Here is a 24,937-nt window from a genome sequence, read left to right on the forward strand (position 1 = left end):
GTCCTTTAGCCAAGCTTTCAATTGTACTATCTCCCTATTCCTAGCCTCACTGGCCCTAGGCATTGGGAGCAGCCCAGAGATTGCCATCCTGGGAGGCCCTACTTTTTAGCCTATCTCCCAACTCCCTGAATTGCTCTCGTAGGATCCCCCTGCTCTTCCTATCTACGTCATTTGCACCAATGTGTACAATGACATCTGTTTCTTTATCCTCCCCTTTTAATATGCCTCCTATCCGCTCGGAGACATCCAGAACCCCAGCACCAGGTAGGCAAACTACCATCCTGGAGTCCTGTTCGCACCCACAGAATCGCCTGTCCGTGCCTCTAACCGACGCGTCCCCCACCACTATTGCTCTCCTAATCCCTCTCTTTCCTTTCCGGGCCACAGAGCCTGACTGTGTGCCAGTGACCTGGTCACTGTGGCTTACCCCTGGAGGGTCATCCTCCTCCACACTATCCAAAACAATATACTTGTTTTGGAGGGGGACAACCACAGGTGACCCCACCACTAATTGCTCACTCCCCTCCCCTCTCACACCTGTGGCCGAGCCCTTCCTATTATGAGACACAGCCACTGGAATACTCTCTGGTACGTTACCCTTCTGACCTTTACTCCTCCTAACTGTGACCCACATGTCTTCCCCCTGAGGCCCCGGTGTAACTACTTGCCTATAAAAATCAACCATGTTGTTGTGGATCTGGAGTCACACGTAGGACAGACCAGATATGGACACCAGATTTCCTTCCCTAAAGGACACTAATGAACTAGATGAGTTTTACAACAATCAATGATAATTCATAGCTTTGAGTTCCACATTGATTAATTAAATTTAAATTCCACCAACTGCCATGGGGGGATTTGAACTTGTGCCCAGAGCATTTGCCTAGCGCCTGGATTACTAATTCAGTGACATTAATGCTACATCACCATCAGGACACCAGGGACACACTGCTCTTTTTAAAAATGGCACTATGGCATCTTTTGCATCCAGCTGAGGGCAAAATGTCTACATCAATGGGGATAAAGTAGAAAGGGTCGAGAGCTTCAAGTTTTTAGGTGTCCAGATCACCAACAACCTGTCCTGGTCCCCCATGCTGACACTATAGTTAAGAAAGCCCACCAATGCCTCTACTTTCTCAGAAGACTAAGGAAATTTGGCATGTCAGCTATGACCCTCACTAACCTTTACAGATGCACCATAGAAAGCATTCTTTCTGGTTGTATCACAGCTTGGTATGGCTCCTGCTCTGTCCAAGACGGCCAGGAACTACGAAAGGTCGTGAATGTAGCCCAATCCATCACGCAAACCAGCCTCCCATCCATTGACTTTATCTACACTTCCCGCTGCCTCGGCAAAGCAGCCAGCATAATTACGGACCCCACACACTCCGGACATTTTCTCTTCCACCATCTTCTTTTGGGAAAAAGATACAAAAGTCTGAGGTCACGTACCAACCGACTCAAGAACAGCTTTTTCCCTGCTGCTGTCAGACTTTTGAATGGACCTACCTTGCATTAAGTTGATATTTCTCTACACCCTAGCTATGACTGTAATACTACATTCTGCACTCTCTCCTTTCCTTCTCTATGAACGGTATGCTTTGTCTGTCTAGCATGCAAGAAATAATACTTTTCACTGTATGTTAATACATGTGACAATAATAAATCAAATCAAATCAAAAACAGGGTTGTGAGGGGTGGGTGAGAAGAGTATGAATTTATGTTTCATCACGATGCAGGGACATCAGAGATTCAACTCAGATCACCCCTTAAAGTCTACTTGAATCTCCTGAAAATCTGAGTAGTTACTGGAAAGTAGGTATGTTTTGGGTCATTCTGCCCAAATGATCAAAATGGGGACGAAGTAGAAAGGGTTGAGAGTTTCAAGTTTTTAGGTGTCCAGATCACCACCAACCTGTCCTGGTCCCCCCATGCTGACACTATAGTTAAGAAAGCCCACCAACGCCTCTATTTTCTCAGAAGACTAAGGAAATTTGGCATGTCAGCTACGACTCTCACCAACTTTTACAGATGCACCATAGAAAGCATTCTTTCTGGTTGTATCACAGCTTGGTTTGGCTCCTGCTCTGTCCAAGACCACAAGAAACTACGAAAGGTCGTGAATGTAGCCCAATCCATCACGCAAACCAGCCTCCCATCCATTGACTCTATCTACACTTCCCGCTGCCTCGGCAAAGCAGCCAGCATAATTACGGACCACACATACTCCGAAAGGATCTAAAGGCAGACAGCATCCAGACATTATCTCTCTGATCTTACATGGGCATGGAACGGTAAATATGTCTCCTTAATTGGAGGGGCTGAGGTTTGAAGATACATTGGAAACTCACTTTGTTGGTTTTTAAGAGACTGTATTGAACAACAGCTTAGTATTCAGATCTCCAAACATGCCCAAGGCCTCTTAGCGCTGAATTCTTGTCACACAGGGATTTTCAAAAAGGAAGCATCGAAAATTAGGAGCAGGTCAATCTCAGATACTCCAACAGTAACTTGATCCATCAAAGCTAATTACTGATATCCTACGACATCTTTGCTTTGAGAAAATGCCTGAAGGCTGTACAAAAACAGTGATAAATTTGAGTGGATAGAAAATATTTCAAAATTAAAAGACAAAAATTTAAATCCAAACTGACAAGGTGTATATTTTGCATACAACACAGGGAATGAAATGTGGAGTATAAATCAGTATTAGCAAAACACATTCCTGAAATTGTCAATTGCTTCTCTCCTCACAGATGCTGCCTGACCTGCTGAAAGTTTCCCAGTATTTTCTTATTTTATTCCAAATTCCAACAGGACTCAGACCAGCTTAGCTGAGGCAGTGCTCAGCCACCTTACGCTAATGACGAGGGCATGGGGTCACGGCCCTGATGACAGGCATCACCTTAGACCTGAGGCATCCCTTCTGAGCATCACCTCCAGAAAATATTAAATTGGATGGGAAAGCAAGAGAAGGCGATGGCCTAGTGGTATTATTGCTAGACTGTTAATCCAGAAATTCACTTAATGTCCTGAGGACCCGTGTTCAAATCCGGCCATGGAAAAATGGTGGAATTTGAATTCAATAAAAAAAAGAGATACGGAATTAAGAATCTACTGATGACCATGAAACCATTGTCGATTTCAGAAAAACCCATCTGGTTCACTAATGTCCTTTAGGGAAGGAAATCTTCCACCCTTACCTGGTCTGGCCTACATGCGACTCCAGAGCACAACAATGTGGTTGACTCTCAACTGCACTCGGGAAATTAGGGATTGGCAATAAATGCTGATCAGTGACGCCCATGTCCCAATGAATGAAGAATACTAATAATAATGAGGATCAATGTGAATGAACTACAGAAATATTAAACGGGAACTCACTTAAGAGGCTGAATATCCCAGCAGCGGGTTAGCACCTGATCCTTTCACCACAGACCTGCATTCAGATCTCGGCCTGACTGATATTTCGAACAGAGTGCCAATCCAGACTGCTGTTATATATTTCCTAGTTTAAGTGGCTCAAGAGGAAGAGGCAACACAGTGAGTTGCCATCGCTCTGTGTCGGTGATTGACAAGGGTTGAGGTGAATGTCCTGCCAATTATCTGCAGTGAAATTTTAAAGATGCTCTTTATTGGTGCTAACTGAATTGCTACAAATTGAAGATGAGTGAAAATCTTCTCCCAAGGGTGACCTAATGCAAACAGCAGAGTGGTGGGGGGAGAACTTCTCAGATGGGGTTGAGGATAGGAAGCACAAAATGATGACCACGTCCTACATCCAGGAAATGTGCAATCAAAAGCTTGCACTAACAGCTGCCAAGCTCTATTTTGAATTATTCAAATCGTTTCAGACAATTCAATACTGCAGTTCACAGAATGAAAGGTGAGTCCAATGAAACGGATGACCATATTTTAATCAGCATTCCATATCACTGAGCTTAATGTTGTGTAATTAATAGCATGCAATTTGCTGAGTAAAGGCATTTCCAGAATGTTCAATGTATTAAATACAGAATCAAATCCACTGATGCCAAAGCTGCATCTTAGTGTTTGTCGTCTGCATCCTGAATGAGTGATCCTTTGTGACGAACATGGGAGGGAGCAGTACACAAGCCAAACTGACAACCAAGCCCTTTCCTGCTATAAGATACTTACTTGTTAAGCAGCAGCACACCCCAGAGCCAGGAAGCAGCAAGGATGCTACTGGGAATAGGCAAAACCAATCATATTCCGGTAAAGAGAAGGAAGGAAAATTGATACTGGCTGTTTAAAACGGGCGGTCCATTCCCCTCGGACACACCTCACGAGGGGTCAACCAAACAATGTCACGAATGGGAGATCAGCGGGCTGGGATGCACTTGGAAGTTACGGAGTAAGGGAAAATCAAATTGCAGTGAAATGCAAATTAAACGAAATTCAACCACTATCAATTCCGTTCAACAATTACAAACCTGGATTTGCGTAGCACCTTTAGCATAATAAAACATCCCAAGGCACTTCACAGGAGCGTTTAAAGGAAAGTTTAGCGCAGAGCCAAATAAGGAAGTACTAGGATGGATGGTCAAAAAGAGGTAGATTTTAAAAGACATCCAATGGGAGGAAAGAGGGGTAAAGAAGCAGGGAGGGTGATGGAGTGAATGTGGGAGCTTAGGGCGTAGGCAGTTGAAAACATGGTCATCAATAGTGGAATGAATAAAATTGCGGAGGCTCAAGAGACTAGAGTTGGAGGAATGCAGAGCTCTTGGAAGGTTGTGTGGCAGGAGGAGATCACACAGATGTTCTACAAGTGCAAGGCGTTGGTGGGATTGGAAATCAAGGATGAAAATTTTAAAATGAAGGCATTGCTTAACAGGGAGCAAATGTACAGGTGTGATGGCTGAAATGGGACTTAGTGCAAGTTAAAACATAGGCAATGGAGCTTTGGGTGACCTTAACCTGGAGTGTAGAGTATGGGAGGCCAACCAAGTGTGGGTTCAAATATTCAAACCTAGAGGTAACAAAGGCAAAGATGAGAGTCTCAGCAGCAGATGTTCTGAGATTACAGAAGACAATGATTTCAATCTTCCCAATATTCAATCAGGAGACATCCAGACTCATCCAGTATTGCAAATTGGAGAATAAGTCTTATAACTTCTGGGCGGCACGGTAGCACAGTGGTTAGCACTGCTGCCTCACAGCTCCAGGGACCTGGGTTTGATTCCCAACTTGGGTCACTGTCTGTGTGGAGTCTGCACATTCTCCCCTGTGTCTGCGTGGGTTTCCTCCGGGTGCTCCGGTTTCCTCCCACATATGTGCGGGTTAGGTTGATGCTAAATTGACCTTTAGTGTCCCGTGATGGGTAGGTTAGAGGAATTAGCAGGATAAATAAGTGGGGTTACAGGGACAGGGCCTGGGTGGGATTGTTGTCGGCGCAGACTCGATGGGCCGAATGGCCTCTTTCTGTACTGTAGGGATTCTATTATTCTATGATAACTTAAAGAAAATGGAGAGAGAGAGAGATAGTGGCGAGGTGTCATCAGCATGCATGTGGCAACTGATATTGTGTTTTTGGATGATCCCAAGGGATAGAATGTATATGAGAAATATGAGGGGGGGAAGCAAGTACAATATTTGGGGCACAGGGTGTTATCTTGCAATCCAGAAGATGCAGTGTTCTATTGAAAGAGTACCTCTCTACAATGAATCTATCCTTTTAAAACCTATCCAGACACAGAATTGAATGTTGCTGAGTGGTGATTGAGTATTAAATTCTTAAATCCTTGGTAAAAATCAAATTTTGTTAGTAGTTAGTATTTAACTGAATCTAGGGTTTAAATTCTAATGTTCACAGCCTTAAGCAGAGTTTGAACAAGGCTTACACTGGGAGAGCTAATGAAGGCAGTTCAAACTGGTTTATGTGTAACTGATGCAGCTAGCATTTGTCTCAGCAGCATGTAAAGCCAGCCAACTTAGTGTGGCTTAGCACTAGAGTGCAACTGAGAAGAGTGTGCTGGGAGTTGGGTAGTTATAGGAGTTAGTTTGCTTTCTAACTTTCTCAGTCTTCGGGAAGCGGTCTTACTCTGCTACATGAGAAGTTATTTGGTGAGTATCTGGTAAGTGACGAAGGTTTATGCTATTTCTAACGTTCAAAATAGTATAACAACTGGTGGTAAGGTTAATAAAATATATTTAAAAAGTAAAATATATAGTTGAATTAAATAGTTAATTATAACACATTAAGGATAGCTGGATAGGTGACGTGTCGCAGATTCAGCATGTAGGAGCCCCTGGATGCCAGTTTGACACAGGGCGCAAACACCTGCAGTAAGTGAAGTTCGAGCAGCTTTGGCTCAGACTTTACAAGCTGGAGGATGAACTACAGACACTGTCCAAAGATGTGCGGGTTAGGTTGATTGGTCATGCTAAAAAATTGCCCCTTAGTGTCCTGGGATGCGTAGGTTAGAGGGATTAGTGGGTAAATATGTAGGGATATGGGGGTGGGTGGGATTGTGGTCGGTGCAGACTCGATGGGCCGAATGGCCTCTTTCTGTGCTGTAGGGTTTCTATGATTTCTATGTGATGCATCAGGGAGGGGGAAAGTTACATAGATTCTTTGTACCAGGAGACAGTCACACTTCTTAGGACAGGGTCTTCTGATTTGGTCAATGGTGAGGGACAGGAGAGTCTGACTGTGAGCGAGGTATGGAGGGGGATTCCGAGGGCAGGAGCACAGGGGCCTCAGCCTTGACAATTATCCAACAGGTTTGAGATTCCCTCCCCTTGTTTGGATGAGAGCAGAGGCTGTAGGGTGAATGAGCTAACTGACCATGGCACCGTGGTAAAGGAAGCCATTCAAATTGAGGGAGCAAAAAGGAATGTGGTGGTAGTAGGGGATATTATAGCCAGAGGCATTGATGCCATTCTCTGCAGTAAAGAGCGAGAGTCCAGATTGCTGTGTTACCTGCCTGGTGCCAGGGTTCAGGACATTGGCCCTGCTCCTAAGGCTTCTCTGATCAAATTGCCAGGAGATGCCCACTGTGTAAGTTCACCAAAACTTATTTGTGAAGGAAGTGTGAGCTTTGTTGGATACTCTATAGCCCAAACAGTTAACAGCACCTGTTATGCATTGTATGTTTTGTCTGACTTGCCGTACTTTGCAAGTCAGTGCATTGTGGGATCACAGGATCCAGGTTCTCTCATTAGTTTGACTGAGACAGCAATAAAGAATAGTTGCAATGTTAATAACTCCCTGTGTCCGTACTGACTGGTCTTGAAAGATGCTAGGACCAAAAAGATAACCGCACCAATCATGATTTTAGGCGGGGGTTGGGAGAAAATAGGCAAACATACACACAAATAAAGGGCAATGGCAGCGAAAAGACTAGGGATAACAAGAGAGCAATGTGCTACTTGCAAACTTACCAAGATCCCTTCAACAGCACATTCCAAACTCATGACTTCTACCACCTAGAAGGACAAGGGCAGCAGATGCATGGGAATACCACCAGCTGCAAGTTCCCCTCTAAGGCACACACCATCCTGATATGGAACTATATTACCATTCCTTCATTGTCATTGGATCAAAATCTTGGAATTCCCTCTCTAACGGTACTGAGAGTGCACCTACACCACATGAACTGCTGCGGTTCAAGTTGGCAGCTCATCACCACCTTCTCAAGGACAGTTAGGAATGGGCAATAAATGCTGTCCTAGGCAGTGACACCCATATCCTGTTAAAGAATAAATAGGAAAAAAATGATGTTTGATGTTACACAGTTTGGTGGTGATCTTAATCTTATATTTCATTGTCTAACCATGTCCGCCATTAATGTAATGTCTGGTTTCCCGGTTATATCTGCTTAATGTTGGAAGTGTGACAGGAAGGCCTGTGGAGAGAATGTCTTAGTAATTTTAAACAGTCTCTCAGTGACATAATCATTCTAGTTTTCAGTCAGGCAGTGCCCTCTTCAGATGATGTCTGGCAGCAACCAGTGTAACAACAACAACTTAAATTCATACAATACCTTTCAACAGGCTGGTAATTAACTCAGGAATCTACTATTCCCCAAAAGGGAAAAATGTGTGTGCCTGAAGATACACTAAAAAAACAATGCAATGAAACATCTCAAGGCACTTCACAGGAGCATTATAAAACAAAACAAAACCAAGCTACACAAGGAGATATTAGGTGAGATGACGAAAAGCTTGGTCAGTGAGATAGTTTTTAAGGAGTGTCTTAAAGGAAGAAAGCAAGGTAGAAAGATGGGGAGAGGGAAGTAATTCCTGTTCTTAGGGCCTAGGCAACTGAAAACATGGCCACCAATGGTGGAGCAATTAGAATTGGAGATGCGCAAGAGGCCAGAATTAGAGAAGTATAGACATTTCAGAGGCTTGTGGGGCTGGCGATATTACAGAGATAGTGAGGGGTAAAGTCAGCCATTGAGAGACTTGAAAACTAAGGACGAGAATTTTAAAATCAAGATGTAGTTTGACCCAGAGAGGCATTGGAGGAGGATGGTGTGGTCAACTGTGTCAAAAGCTGCAGACAGCTCAAGAAGGGTAAGGAAGGATGGCTTGCCTTAGTCATGGTCACATAGGATGAAGTTGATAAGAGCTGTTTCAGTCCTGTGACTGGGGAGGAATTCAAACATGGGGTTCTGGAAAAGAAGAGCACAGTTTTTCGATGCAAGCTACGCTGTTATTCAGCTTTCAGGCTACAAACATGCTTCTTGAATAAAATATAATTATTACAAAAACAGAAAATGCTGGAAAATCTCAGCAGGTCTGACAGCATCTGGATGCCCCTTCATCAGAGGGTCAATATAATTATTACTGTGTTTGACTTGGTGACTGCACCTTCAAATCATTCACAATACATAAGGAGACTCCAGCTGCCATCAGAATCTCATGATACATTTAATCCAAGAATCAGATACCTCAGTCACGGCCCTGCCTTCATACATAATGATGTGGAAATGCCGGCGTTGGACTGGGGTAAACACAGTAAGGAGTCTAAAGGAGTCACAGTAAAGGAGTCTTTAACCTGGTGTTGTTAGACTCCTTACTGTTCATACATAATCCCATTTTTGGTCTCTAATTGGCTACACTCCTCTTTTTAATCACCCTTTTACTATTATATGCCTGCCAATCTATTGTCAACTGTCTCTTTGCTGCTCTTATTTGCTTTCTCAATTCTCTTCTGAACCCTCCATATTTAATTTGGTTCTCTGTTGTAATATCCAGCCAACATCTGTCAATAGGCGCAATTTTTCTTTGTCATCTTAATTTTCACCCCTCCTGACATCCAGGGCGCTCTGCATTTGTTTACCCTACCTTTCCCCTTCATGGAAATATACATTAACTGTACCCAAACTGTCTCAACCTAAAAGGAAGGTTTTGTTCAGTTACAGTTTTGCCTGCCAATCTTCAATTCCAGTTTGACTGGCTCAGATCCATTACCCCACTGAAGTTACTTTTCCCCCCAATTAGTTATTTTTATTGTGGATTGTTCCTTGTCCTTTTCCAATGGCCAACTTAAATGTTATGATATAATATCACTGTCCCCTAAGCATTCCCCGACTGACACTTCATTTACTTGACCCACCTTATTCCTTTACTGTTGGACTGGAAACATACTGCTGTAGAAAATTCTCCTGAACACTCTAGGTACTCTTGCCCTCTTGGCACTTTATACTATCCCAGTGTATATTTGGATAAATAAAGTCCTCCATTATAACTACTATAATTTGTGAACCTCCCTGTAATTTCCTTGTAATTTGTTCCTCTACGTCTTTTTCACTAGTTGGTGCCCCCTAGACTACTCCGAGGAATGTAACTTTAGCCTTTATTGTTCCTTAAGCCTAATCAAATAGATTCTGTCCTTTGACCCCTCTGGGACATCCTCCCTTTCCAGCACTGCATTATTCTCCTTAAACAATACTGCCTCCTTCCCCATTCCCTTCCAGTCTCTGTATCCAGGAATATTTAATACCCAGTCCTGCCCTTCCTTAAGCCAAAGATTCCAAGTTTGATTTTCTGCAAGCTGGAGCAAGGAGGCAAGCTACTTATGAAGAAACACAGAATGCAATTTGTTTAGATAAATTTAGTGCAGTCAATTGTTTTCAAATGTAGCAATTAAAAAACCCAGCAAGTTATAGTAACTTTTAGTAACTTTCTTTTGCAGAATTGGCAAGAGAGTTGTTAAGGCAATCGCCAGTTCCTGCAATAGTAATTAATGCAAGGAGGAAACACTACCTATGTCACTCATTCTACAAAAGAAAAGTTTGATTAATTGTGACCTTGTGGTTTTCTTTTTGAAGGATTATCAGTGTAGGTTGGTAGTGCCGGTTAGCTTTTCAGTTGGTCATCTCTTGTGCTATAAATTCATTCAACAACTTAAGCATCACAACTTCAAATTTTACTTGATCACTCATCAAAGAATAGTTCCTCAGAAATTATGTCATTTAGTAATTAAAAATAATCGGAATTATAGTTCTGTTCGATGTTGTGGACATGCTACTGAAAGGTTACCTTGATGTCAAGGCTACTGAAAATCCTCCCAAAGGCAAAGGGAAATGGGACTCACCAATGAAAGTGACCCAAGTACAAAGGCTAACTAAAATCTAGTATAATCTCTACTTTCGCAGAAGACTAAGGAAATTTGGCATGTCAGCTACGACTCTCACCAACTTTTATAGATGCACTATAGAAAGCATTCTTTCTGGCTGTATCTCAGCTTGGTATGACTCCTGTTTTTACCAGGACCACAAGAAACTACAGAAGGTCATGAATGTAGCCCAATCCATCACGCAAACCAGCCTCCCATCCATTAACTCTGTCTACACTTCCCGCTGCCTCGGCAAAAACAGCCAGCATAATTAAGGACTCTATGTATCCCGGACATTCTCTCTTCCACCTTCTTCCTTCGGGAAAAAGATACAAAAGTCTGAGGTCATGTACAAACCAACTCAAGAACAGCTTCTTCCTTGCTGCCGTCAGACTTTTGAATGGACTTACCTTGCATTAAGTTGATCTTTCTCTACACCCCAGCTATGACTGTAACACTACATTCTGCACTCTCTCATTTCCTTCTCTATGAACTGTATGCTCTGTCTGTATAGCACGCAAGAAACAATACTTTTCACTGTATGTTAATACATGTGACAATAATAAATCAAATCAAAAATCAAATAAAAGGATAGAAACAGCCAAAAATCTAACAGCCATATACTACACACAATGTCATGCTTCATTTTATTTTTTCAGCTACATTAAAGCATCTCTGAAATAATGCTAAGGAAGTCAAAGACAATCATTTTGACAAAATAAACTGGAAAGGGAAATTGGAAGTTGAACAAAGGAAACTGCAAACTCACAACCCTCAAGCTGTATGCCTACAATAGATTACAGGACCGCAGTACAGGTAGAGACTGTTTGGGCGAAGCTTTTATAGTTAATGGAATCATCAAAAATCCTCAGCAACTGCAGCTTTGGACTCTCAGCCCGGCTTATTCAAATCACCAAAATGCAGAACCATCCTGAAATATTTCTTACATGCTACAAATTACACTGCACAGCTTTAAAGGAGATAAGAAACATATCACAATGAGAATTAATCGAATGCAGCACATACTGTTAATAACCCACACTGAATCCATTGACGTAGTGCCCACAGAGTAGAATCATAGAATCCCAAAAGTGCAGAAAGAGGGCATTCGGCCCATCAAGCCTGCACCCAACGACTTTCCCACTCAGGCCCTATCCCCGTAATCCTACATTATTTACCCTGACAATCCCCCTGACACTAAGGGGCAATTTAGCATGGCCAATCAACTTAACCCACACAGACACGGGGAGAACGTGCAAACTCCACACAGACAGTGACAGTGACCTGAGGCCGGAATTGAACCCGGATCCCTGCCGCTGTGAGGCAGCAGGCAGCAGTGCTGACCACTGTGCCGCCTAGCTCAATGAATGCATGTGACAATAATAAATCATTTGTATACACATATTCTTGGGGTTTTTACGTTCCATATTTTCTCAATTTCTCTCACTAGTCACTCTCATTAATGAACCTGCCGTGTGCATTTTCTGCCTGGTATCAGCGTGAGAGCATTGGGCCATGGCTGATAACTGAGAACCCTTATTCCATATATCAGTGATGGGAATGTGATGGGAATGTATCACATGCTGCGTGGTGAATTACCTTTTCTTTAGAGGTAGCCACATCATTCAGGTTCTCTATTGAATCAAGACATTAGGCTGGATTTTACATGGTCCCTGCCCCAACCGGCTAAAAGTTCATGGAGGAACCCAACCAGCAGGACAACCGCTGCCTGCCCAGAAGCCACTTAACGAACAAAGACTGTAGGCTGTATTCCCATCTCTCAGGTTCCATCTCAGTGAGCTGTCAGCCAATTAGAGGTCAACAGCTCTCTAGCACTCACAGTGTCCCAGTTGTACAGGCCACTGCCGGTACTGCACTTGGCGCTTGAGGAGGTATTCAGCATTGGATCAGGTGGAGGGAAGTGTTTGGAGCTTTCACTGAAGGGGCAGGGTTTGAGGGGCCGTGGGGGAAGGGAAACCTGAGAGAAGTAATACTTCGGGAGGGGTACCCTCTAATGGGCAGAGGGGCCCAGTTAAGGGGACCCATCACCAGCCACACAGGAAATCCTGCAAGGCTGGACACTTGGTGTGCCTTTCCTGCTGTCTGTTAAATCCCAGCAATAGCTGGGGCAAGGCCCTTAGATGGGCATAAATGCCCACTTAAGGACCTCAAATGGGCCTGACAGGCCAGCCCCACTGCTGGTGTAAACTGTAGTGGGGTAAGGGGCAGGCAAGTAGGCCGCCCAATGGACTTTACATGTTACCCCGTCTTCAAACCTGCAAGTGGAGGAACATAAAATCTAGCCAATAGGTTTGCAATCAGTAAAAGCTTCAATTATACAAGGTACGCAAACAACGCAGTTTTCACAGTGAGATTTTTTCTTCTCATTCCTTGAGATGTAAAACAGCAAAGGTTCAATTTTCTCGTGTTCTCTCGAAGTATAGTCACTAACTATACATTGATGTACCACAGCTACAGTGAATGAGCCCAACACCATTCATTAGACAGCCATGCAACTTGAAAGTCACTCAGCAATGCACCTAATGGCTACATATTGCAAACTCATTGGGGGTACTTTTAAGACCTCTCTCCTTTACAAAGGGCTGCATAAGGTCAGGGCATGGGGATGATGGGTAAATTGTCAAGGTTGCCAAGCAGGGTGGCAGAGTGGTTAGCACTGCTGCCTCACAGTGCCAGGGACCCGGGTTCAATTCCAACCTCGGGTGACTATCCGTGTGGAGTTTGTATGCTTTCCCCATGACTGCATGGGTTTTCTCCTGGTGCTCCGGTTTCCTCCCACAGTCCAAAGGTGTGCAAGTAAGGTGCCTTGACCATGCTAAATTGCCATTTAGTGTCAGGGGGAATCAGCAGGGAAAACATTGGGGTTATGGGGATAGGGCCTGGGTGGGATTGTTGTCAGTGCAGGTTCAATAGGCCAAACAGCCTCCCTCCGTACTGTAAGGATTCTATGATTCTAACCCAATTCAACCCGCCATAAACATGACTACTACTGTTTGAACTGTGATAAATGTGTGTGTGTCTGAGCAATCTGTTCCAGAGAGATGGTTCAGAATAATAACATTCAAATATGATTGATATTTAATACCTCATTAACCATTTCTCCAGTGGTGCGGAATCCAGTCGCTCCAGAGAGTGTGAGCAGCCAGATTCAGTATAAAATGCTTTTTGTGGCACTAATTGTAGACCATGAGGTGCATGGTCCCCCTGCGCCCCCTCCGCCCACCCAAGTTCCTCAAACATTCTGCAGCAATTGGCTGACACTACCCCCCTACCCCCACCCACGATCTCTCCCAGTCCCTCCCTTCTTATTGCTAGATGACACCCAATAGCAAACAATTACAGAGTGAGAAAGAGCAAAATGAAGCAATTAGTGAGAGCAAACGAACAATAACAAACATTCACTACTAATCTGCAAAGTTTCCCAGTTGCCAGGGCCCTTCCCCAGTGATCCTCAGTTCTGGCCTTTTGTTGCTGGCTTTCTCACCCATCACCCAACTAACCTGTCAATCTGACCTGTTGCCGAGTGTGAAACAGAGTAGAAAATCAACAATGGCGCTACCACTAAATTCTGCAGTACCTCCACGTTGCTGGCATTTTTTGAGCTCCCAACCCCACCCATCCTGTAAACAAGCACCCACATTGCCTTCCCATGAGTGCTGGGATTATTCTCTGCCTTTATCCTTTCTCCACCGCTCCCTGATTCTTACCAGTGCAAATGAAATTCCTGCCCATACAGCAGTCCATCACAAACTGGTCTATTGAGGACCTGTCCAACTCTTTAAAGAATTCAGAAGTGACTATTTGAGTTAGCACCTCTGGCAAAGGGTGAACCATTTCACGTGTGACCAGAAGCTACAGGACTCTGCTCTGATTTCAGCCTCATTCCCAAGTTCTGGCGAAAGGCCATAGACCTGAACCATTAACTCTGTTTCTCTTTCCTCAGATGCCACCCGAGGTGCTGTGTTTCCAGCATTTTCTGGTTTTCATTTTATAAATGGAATGACACCCAAAGTAATCAAGTGTTGCAGTGCTATTCCTAGATAGATCGGAGTACTTTTTAGATGGTATGAAGTTAAATGCAATAGATGTCCAAAGAGACTTGGGGTTCAGATGCATAAATCTTTAAAATGCCATGACCAGATGCAGAAAATAATCAAGACGACTAATGGAATGGTGGACTTTATATCCAGAGGACTGGAGTACAAGGACACAGCAATTATGCTGCAGTTATACAAAACCCTAGTTAGACCCACTTGGAGAACTGTGGGCAGATCTGGGCACCACACCTTAGGAAGGATATATTGGCCTTGGAGGGAGTGCAACGTAGGTAAACAACAATGGTTCCTGGACTTCAGGGGTTTAATTCTCAGGAAAGATTATACAAATTAGACCTGTTTTCTCTAGAATTTAGAAGGCTAAAGGCTGATCTGATCAAAGTTTACAAGATACTAACAGGAAAAGACAGTGTAGATAAAGTTAAACTATTTCCACTGGTTAAAGATTCTAGAACTAGGAGGCATTGTCTAAACATTAGGGCCACACCATTCAGGAGAGACGTCAGGAAGCATTTCTACACAAAGGGTGGTAGATGTTTGGAACTCTCGTCCAAAAATGGCAGTTGATGTCATAGCTTCTTTGCGACCTCCTCAGAAGACAAACACGGGACACGGTGGACAGAGTACCCTTTGTCGTCCAGTACTTCCGCAGAGCGGAGAAGCTATGACATCTTCTCCAAGCTTTCAACATGTCATCGATGAAGACGAACATTTCGCCAAGGCCATCTCCACACCTCCACTTCTTACCTTCAAACAACCGCACAACCTCAAACAGACCATTGTCCGCAGCAAACTACCCAGCCTTCAGGAGAACAGTGACCACGACACCACACAACCCTGCCACAACAACCTCTGCAAGACGTGCTGGATCATCGACACGGATGCCATCATCTCACGTAGAACACCATCCACCAGGTACACGGTACATACACTTGCAACTCGGCCAACGTTGTCTACCTGATACGCTGCAGGAAAGGATGTCCCGAGGCATGGTACATTGGGGAGACCATGCAGACGCTATGACAATGGATGAATGAACACCGCTCGACAATCACCAGGCAGGAGTGTTCTCTTCCTGTTGGGGAACACTTCAGCAGTCACGGGCATTCAGCCTCTGATCTTCGGGTAAGCGTTCTCCAAGACGGCCTTAATGACACATAATGCAGAATTGCTGAGCAAAACGTTGCGCACACATGAGGACGGCCTCATCTGGGATCTTGGGTTCATGTCGCATTATCTGTAACCCCCATGACTTGCCTAGGCTTGCAAAATCTCACTAACTGTCCTGGCTGGAGACAATTCACACCTCTTTAACCTGTGCTTAACCCTCGCTCCACTCACATTGTCTGTACCTGTAAAGACTTGATTACCTGTAAAGACACATTCGAACCATTATCTTGTAAATTGAGTCTGTGTCTATGCATGCCTTGTTTGTGAACACAACTCTTCACTCACCTGAAGAAGGAGCAGCACTCCGAAAGCTTGTGCTACCAAATAAACCTGTTGGACTTTAACCTGGTGTTGTGAGGCTTCTTACTGATAAAACTGAAGCCCATGGGATTATAGGACAATGGCTGTGTGGATATAAAATTGGCAAAGGGGCAGAAAACAGGGAGTAGTGGTGAATATGATTGTAGTTTCAGACTGGAGACAAGAATACAATGCCGTTCCCTCAGGGTCGCTATTAGGAATGCAGATGACATAAAAAACTTAGAAATGCAGTAAACAATGACAAGGATAGTAAATAGACTGTAGGGGTACATAAAAAGACTGATAAAATGGTCAGATGCAAGGCAGGGGAAATTTAGTGCAAAGAATTGTGAAGTGATTGGTAGGAGCACTGAGAGACGGCAAGTTCAATTATACAATTTTAAGGGTGATGCAGGAACAGAATGGCCTGGAGATATACGTGCACAAATCTTTGAAAGTATCAGGACAAGTTAAGAAGGTTGCTATAAAAAGACATACGGGATCCTTGGCTTTGTAAAGAAAGGCATAGAATATAAATGCAAGAAGGTTGTGCTAAACATTTATAATGGCCAGTTTTGTGCATCACACTTTAGAAAGGATGAAGAGAAGGCTTACAGGAATAGTACCAGGGTGGTGAGACTTTGGTTATGAGGCGAGATTAGAGAAGCTGCTTTCTCTCAAAGACGAGAAGGTTAAGGAGAGATTTGATAGGGGTTTTCAAAATTATCAAGTGCTTTAAATGAGTAAATAAGGAGAAACTCCTGTGGAGAAAAATAAGTTATGAGAGGACACTGATTTACTGTAATCGGCAAGGGTCAGTCTGATGAGTCACATTACTAAGATGCTTTGAGCATTGATGAATTGGGTCAGGAGCAAGAAGCCAGAAATTTCAGCTCTTCAATGTGGGTTTTCTAGAAAATAAAGGGCTGAATTCTCCCAAAACATTTCCAAGTGTTGCCCCCTGCGGGAAAACCTTCAACCGAGAAAATTTTTTTTGGAGCCTAGTTCTCCTTGAGAAGTTGGTGGTGAGCTGCCTTCTTGAATTGCTGCAGTCCACATGCTGTGGATTGACTCACAATGCTGTTAGGGAGGGAATTCCAGGATTTTGACCCAGCGACTGCGAAGGAACGGCAATATATTTCCAAGTCAGGATGATGAGTGGCTTGGAGGGGAATTTACAGGTGGTGGTATTCCCATGTATCTGCTACCCTTGTCCTTCTAGATGGAAGTGGTTGTGGGTTCTTTTAATAGAAAGTATTGTTATCTTTGGAAATTAAATGGTAAAATAATACATGATGCTTGCCCCTCATTGTAAAAATCCTGTGCAGAAGTTGAACATGGATAAAATGGCTTGAGTAATACAACTAAAATGTAAGTAACTACCTAAAGGGAAAGGAAAGGATTTGAGTACTCCTCAATTCTTTTCGTAAAAGTAGATAATTATAGCGATAAAAATAATTTGACCTTTTGTAAAAAAAAAAATTCTTGTAACTTGTCTTCCTGCATTACGACTCCAGATTAATTCTCAGGAGCTGTTTAACTCCATAACAGCAACATCCAATCTGCAGGGAAGGAGATCTGAGGCATTAGCCTGTGTTAGTTAAGGAGAAAAACACCAAGCATGAAAAGCTTTACATCTCTCATTTCAGATAGTGCAATTCAGTTTAACAATATTCTAAAGTAAAAATGTAAGAGAGTCAATAATTTCCTGCTAGGTTTTGTAACCTATTCTTCTGCTTAAGAGTAAACACTGGGGATTTACAAGCAGCTCCTGATCTACACAAACTTCTCGTGGAATTAAATTGAAAAGGCATGTGGAATTTAAATTAAATAAAAATCTGGAATGATGACCATGAAACCATGGCCGATTGTTGTAAAAACCCATCTGGTTCAACACAAAACAGATTGACTCCTTCCCTGAAGAGTGCGGAGTGGATGCTGCTGTGACAGCTCCTGAGAATTGATCTGGAGTCGTAACGTTGCAGGATGACAAGTTACTGCCAACAATGTGTTAATATCCCCAAAATTTTTTTTTTGTAAAGTCAAATCATTTTTATAGCTATTATCTATTTTTACATAAAAGGGTTGAGAAGTACTTTGAAAAAAATCCTTTCTTTTCCTTTACAGAAGGAAATCTGCCATCCTCACCTTGTCCAGCCTACATATGACTCCAGTACCACAGCAATGTGGTTGACTCAAACACCCTCTGAAGTGGCCTGGCAAGTCAATCAGTTCAAGGGCAATTAGGGATGAGCAATAAATGCTGGCCCAGCCAACGACGCCTGCATCGCATGAACAAATAAATAAACAAAAAATTAGCCTCTGATAAACCTGTTGATGTAACTGGTCAGATCACTTCCCCACTTGCAGCGCCCAAACCTAACTCCTGAAGAGACAGGCTAAATATCATAAATACCATCCTGAGCCCCAGGCAGTCAATGAGGTGCACCACAGAAGATTAGCTGACATAATTTATGTGGAGAGTATATATATATTATTCACCAGATGGCATTATTTATTAAAGGTGTCAAACAATCTTTTGAAAAGGAGGTCATGCACATGCAACCTGAAATTTACCCATTACAATCCACACACCCAAAAAATACAAGAAAAGCTTACTAAAACCATCAGAAAACCTGGCAGCAAACCCAAAAATCTGCTTGAGAGAGAATGGATATGTAAAGACAAATCATTGCATGTAATATGATTTAAGCTGTGTTGCTACACAACATTCCTTCATTTACATTGGAAACAAAATAAAAGCATCTAAATCCAGAAGCTGAAAACATCAAACTGAATGGTGCATTTTTGGGGGGGATTCAGCAAGGGCCGTGCTTCCTCCTAAATGTTTTAAGTTAAAAAAACAATAAAAATTGCAAACGCTTCGACATTTTATTTTCCTCCGCAATTTAAACATTTTAATTTTTAAGAAACTAACCAAATCCTCCCAAAGATAATTTTAGGCTTTATGCTCCACATCTATTCTTTCATCTCAGTTCAGAGATGTTCTACCACTCAGGATCCATTTCAGAGACACTGCATCAATCCAACTTTCATAGATGGGCTCTTTACCATAACTCTGCTAGTTCAGTTCATTGTTTATCGCCATCTGCCGTTTCAATTTAATTTGCATCTCCTCCATGTTCAACCTATTAATCTGTTACTCTTTTCCTACATTGCCCATTTGAAATTGACAGCCCTCCCACATTGGTCGAGCTAATGCTTGCCCCTCCAAAAAGTGTCACACTTATTTTCTCCTCTCATCTTGCAACCGTCCCCCATTACTGCTTCAAGCTCCTGCAGGCCAAGCTTCTGCTCCTTTCCTTTTCCTCTTCATTATCTTCCATTTCCCCAATCCCTCAATTCCATTCATTTATTCCCCTTTTCATTGTTCGCAATTTCCTTCTCATTTATCTCATTTTTTTTGGTCTCCTTCACTGTCATTTGTCCCCCTCTTACACTGCCATCAACCTCTCCCACATTCCCATTTCCTCCTGAACACAATAAAAATCTGCTCTGAGTTTTATACGTATTGCCACAGTCTAATTATTTAAACACATCTGTCAATATTTCCTATGAGTTTATGTTGGTGGCAGAGGGACAAAGGAGTGGCTGACCTTGTCCCATAACACACTCCAATCCATCTCTTCTGGACATACATAACATTTCAGTGCATGAATGGAGAAGGAACAATGCATATTGTGGAGATTTTAAGCACCAAAAGCAGCTGGTGTTTGGACCTTACCCTGGCAGCATGACCAGCAGCTGGAAAAGTAGAATATCCAGAAGACATCTCCACTGATCTCAGCAGTTCAGAGGCAGTTACAAGTAATTAAAGGAATAAAGCAACTTAGCACCTAAACATCACAACATGAGTCCTGGCCTGAGACCACCCAGGAGAAATAGCGTGGAAGTGCACTACTGATGGAAGTATTTAGTTCTCATCTTATGAATTTCTGCATCTTTAAAAAAAGAGATTTCACAAATAGGTAGTTATCAATTTTAAGTATTACTTGTGAACAATACTCAAATGCAGTTTAAATTAAAAAGAAATACATAAAGTTCCACCTACCATTCCTTATCTGATCTGTGTCATTATTTACATCATCCAAGCTAGTAACCTGACAATACAGGTTAGTTCAATTTAACAATTTATCTAGCATTAATTTTCGTTTGCGGAACAGGGTTCCCAAATTTTACCACCTCTGTGTGCAAAAGTGTTTTTCACTTAATTCCTAAAGGTTCTGGCTCTAATTTATAGACTATGTTTCCTAGTTCTGAACTTTCCAAACAGAGGAAATAGTTTCTCTCTATCTACTCCCTAACAACGTGAAAACTTGAAACAAATTACCCCTTAACATTTTAAATTCAAGGGAATACAACCCCAGTTTGAGTGACCTCTCCCTATAATTTAACCCTTGCCGTCCATATATCATTCTGATCCATGTACACTGCACTCCCTGCAAGGTCAATGCTGTGGTACCCAGAACAGCTCTCAGTGCTCAAGGTAGTTAGGGCTTTGTTTAGCTTCAGCATGACTTCAACTCCCTTCTATTCTGTTCCTCCAAATAAGGCCAGCATTCCAACAGGCCTTTTGATTTGCACTGTACCTGCCCATGCCATTATAAAAGGATCTATGTACCTGGATCCCCATGTCTTGATTTGTACTGATTTTGATACCCTGTGCACATTTCCTTCTTGTTACTCTTACTACCTGTTCAATCATCCTTTCATGTCTCCCCGTTACCAGTTCTGTACAAGAGTCATACCAACTCAAAACCTCAACAGAAACAGAAAATGCTGGAAAATCTCACCAGGTCTGACAGAATCTGTGGAGAAAGAATAGAGCCAACCTTTTGAATCTGGATGACCCCTCGTCACAGCTCCAAAACCTTAACTCTGTTTCTGCACAGATGCTGCCAGGCCTACTAAGTTTTCCCAGCATCTTCTGTTTTTATATCAAGATCCATGCTTTTGGTTTTTATTGGTATTACTGTATGCGTTGTCTTTTCATTTAATAACTACTTTGATCATCTGCAGATATTTTGGGCAAATAGTATTCTTACCCCTTTTAGGGGTGTAAACTGCTTCTGTATCACGTTTTCTTTTTTTTAAAAACCCTTCCCACCAATGATCAGGATCGTTTTACTTATTTGACAATTACAGAGTTACCAAGGTCGAGGAAGCAGGAGTGTTAGAGGTGACAGGAGCTCATCCTCTTACTGAGAAGTGGGTGAATTTGAAATATTTAAAAAGGAGGGATTTCCCGGGCTCCTTCCAAAGTTCCAGCAACCGTAAAACTGCAAGAAGGTGACAACTAAAGAGAAAACCACAGAAAAGGCGAGGAATTCCCGGTCAGTCCAACCGCTCATTTCAACTAAACCGGCCAAAGTGGAAAAATCGCAAATTGATTAAAATACGTCCCGACGAATTTATAATTAAAAGGTGAAAATACCGGAAAGACTTGGCAGGACAAGGTCAGGCGCGCATCTGTTAGAGATTATAAGATAATTCTTCCGGTTCTTGCAGAGAAAGCGATTGACATTTAGATGAACTCCTGTCTGCTTTGCCCCATTCCGTTCCTTCCCCGCACTGACTCACTTCACATGGGCAGCGCCATCTTGGCAATATCACAACAACTTTATTGACACACTCGCAATGCATCCCATCAAATACAGACTGGAACTTTAATTAAAAACAAGGGTTTAAAAAAAATATGATCAATGTCCGTAACGACTTCAAGACGAGACTTACCAAATCGTATCATCCAGTGGAGCTACTATTCCCAGCTTAAAGTTTAGTTTATTTATTAGTGTCATAAGCAGGCTTACATTAACATTGCAATGAAGTTACAGTGAAAATCCACCGCACTCCGGTGCCTGTTCGGCTACACTGAGGGAGAATTTAGCATTGCCAATGCACCTAACTAGCATGTCTTTCGGACTGCGGGAGGAAACCCATGCAGACATGGGGAGGATGTGCAGCCTCCGCAAAGACCCCAAGCCAGGAATCGAACCCGGGTCCGTGGGCACTGTGAGGTAGCAGTGCCAACCACTGTGCAACTGTGCTGCCAGTTGTTCTGAGTTAGCTTGAAATATGAACTAAATAAACATCCTCTTGCATTTGGTCCTATTGTTTTCCCAGTCGGTGCTGCCCAGGGGATGGATGGCTTTCCCTGATCCTGATGCGAATCTTGATTGTGCAGCAGCAGACATGTGGATGCAGGACATCCCAATTCTGTAAGAAGAAGGCTGTTGTGGCACAAGATGCTGAAGCAAAAAACATATAGTTCTCTGGTTCCCTCTCTCAGCTTTCTGAAGTAGAAGTGTAATGTATGATTTTCCAATCTAAAGGAAAGTTTCCCAAATCAGGAGAACTTTTGTTGCGGCCCCAGTTGATTTAGACAAATGCGAGGTGATGCATTTTGGTAGATGAACCAGGGCAGGACTTACTCAGTTAATGGTAGGGTGTTGGGGAGAGTTACAAAACAAAGAGATCTAGGAGTACATGTTCATAGCTCCTTCAAAGTGGAGTCACAGGTGGACAGAGTGATGAAGAAGGCATTCGGCATGCTTGGTTTCATCGGTCAGAACATTGAATACAGGAGTTGGGACGTCTTGTTGAAGTTGTACAAGACATTGGTGAGGCCACACTTGGAATACTGTGTGCAATTCTGGTCACCCTATTATAGAAAGGATATTATTAAACTAGAAAGAGTGCAGAAAAGATTTACTAGGATGCTACCAGGACTTGATGGATTGAGTTATAAAGAGAGGCTGAATTGACTGGGACTTTTCTCTCTGGAGCATAGGAGGCTGAGGGGTGACCTTATAGAGGTCTATAAAATAATGAGGGGCGTAGATATTGACTATCTAGGGGAGTCTAAAACTAGAGGGCATAGGTTTAAGGTGAGAGGGGAGAGATACAAAAGTGTCCAGAGGGGCAATTCTTTCACACAGAGGGTGGTGAGTGTCTGGAATAAGCTGCCAGAGGTAGTAGTAGAGGCGGGTACAATTTTATGTTTTAAAAAGCATTTAGATAGTTACATGGGTACGATGGGTATAGAGGGATATGGGCCAAATGCAGGCAATTGGGATTAGCTTTGGGGTTTTAAGAAAAAGAGCGGCATGGACAAGTTGGGCCGAAGGGCTTGTTTCCATGCTGTAAACCTCTATGACTCTATGTCACTACTGGATGGGAAGGTTCCTGAATTGAACCCTGGCTCAAAAAACCATAAGTGTTGCTTTTTTTTCAGAGTTCCTGGAGGAACAGAGTCACAGGCGTGTCACTTAGCTTTTAACAACAACAAAATCTATTTTAAACATTAAAGGTTTGTCTACAATAGATACTCCTTCACTCCCACTCAGGTTCACAAAAGAACACATATTTCAAGAACAACAGGTTACAAAATATATCTTAAGCTTTAAAGTTTTCAATAGTCACACAGTCCCTGTAACCGAACAAGCTAACTGTAGTCAGACAACATTCAGCTCTGAAAACTGAGTGAATGCCACTCAGTTGATCTTCTGTGGGTTTCTTCTCAAATTAAGTGTTTCCAAACTCAAAAATACACGTTTCAAAGTCTTCTTTCAACCGATGCTCTCCACCAGCTGTTTTCATCAAAGATCTGTCTCCGGCTTTTCCAACTCTCCTTTTGGGATTCCTTTTTCTTGAAGGTTTTAAGCTTTTACACAAACTCTGAGATCCAGCCACTTAATGCTTCACACGTGCTTCACCGGATGTAGTAAAATATCGCAAACGTTAGGATCACTTTAGATATCTTTGGTTCCTCATTAGCCAACTTCTTCTCAGCTCTGCCTGTGACTTCAATGAATAGTACCCTGTTCCAAATTCCAATTTCCTCTGTTCCTTTAACTTCAGACTTCCTGAAAACTTCTCTTCATTTCTCTAGTTTCCTTCACTAGCTGTTCTTTAGATTTCTGGTACTTGGCTTTCTTGCCCCATACTCTAGTGTATTTATTTTCTTCTAGCAAAGCTGTGAGGTGTCCCCTCTCTCATTGCTAAGCTCCTTCTAACCTGGCTTTCAGTTAAAACCTAAACTCAAAAAGGTCCTTTCCCAAAAAGTGGCCCTGGTTGCTAAGCAACATCTCATTCTTTCCACAAGATAATATTTACTTTACACTGCATAAATTCTCTCAGCACAGCAAAAACACAGTTTGAACTGAAAGCTAAAACACCCACAAATGCAAACACCTTCGTCTAACATGAATGTAACTAGACTTGTACCCTTTCTTACACAAATTAAATCCACTTAATCTGTGCCTTATATCTAATATTTAACAATATAAATACAGATCACTTAAACTACATTTGTTTCCTGACACTTCTTTTTTTGCAAAAATATACTTCGTTCATAAAATATCTGAAAGAACATTACAAATTATTTCAAAATGGCCATTACAGAAAGTGCAGTAATAGTCAAGTTTTCAATGTGGATCATGTTGCACCCCGACCGTAGAACCATAGAACCACAGAAAATTACACCTCAGAAACAGGCCTTTTGGCCCTTCTTGTCTGTGCCGAACCATTTTTTGCCTAGTCCCACTGACCTGCACTTGGACCATATCCCTCCACACCCCTCTCATCCATGAACCCGTCCAAGTTTTTCTTAAATGTTAAAATTTACCACTTTATCCGGTAGCTCATTCCACGCTCCCACCACTCTCTGCGTGAAGAAGCCCCCCCCTAATATTCCCTTTAAACTTTTCTCGTTTCACCCTTAACCCATGCCCTCTGGTTTTTTTCTCCCCTAGCCTCAGTGGAAAAAGCCTGCTTGCATTCA

At 42.6% G+C, this 24,937-nt stretch overlaps 2 protein-coding genes across 13 annotated transcripts in view; one reads left to right on the plus strand and one right to left on the minus strand.

The window, feature by feature from the left end:
- Positions 1-21,789, minus strand: part of coa1 (cytochrome C oxidase assembly factor 1) — a 66,083-nt gene extending 44,294 nt beyond the window's left edge. For 2 of the 10 annotated variants that reach the window (XM_078236247.1, XM_078236270.1), the window contains exons 1-2: positions 21,590-21,763; positions 18,283-18,416 (exon numbers count right to left, since the gene is read on the minus strand). The gene's annotated coding sequence lies outside the window, so the exon portion shown is untranslated. Of the gene's footprint in view, positions 1-8,560; positions 8,640-18,282; positions 18,417-21,589 lie in introns of all 10 variants that reach the window. The other 8 variants (XM_078236206.1, XM_078236214.1, XM_078236262.1 and 5 more) reach the window with 7 other exon arrangements.
- blvra (biliverdin reductase A) overlaps positions 21,314-24,937 on the plus strand; it is a 58,723-nt gene continuing 55,099 nt past the window's right edge. For 2 of the 3 annotated variants that reach the window (XM_078236169.1, XM_078236161.1), the window contains exon 1: positions 21,314-21,488. The gene's annotated coding sequence lies outside the window, so the exon portion shown is untranslated. Of the gene's footprint in view, positions 21,580-24,937 lie in introns of all 3 variants that reach the window. The other variant, XM_078236177.1, reaches the window with a different exon arrangement.

This window comes from Mustelus asterias, chromosome 2, assembly GCF_964213995.1.
Source record: "Mustelus asterias chromosome 2, sMusAst1.hap1.1, whole genome shotgun sequence".
In the NCBI taxonomy this organism is placed as follows: Eukaryota; Metazoa; Chordata; class Chondrichthyes; order Carcharhiniformes; family Triakidae; genus Mustelus; species Mustelus asterias.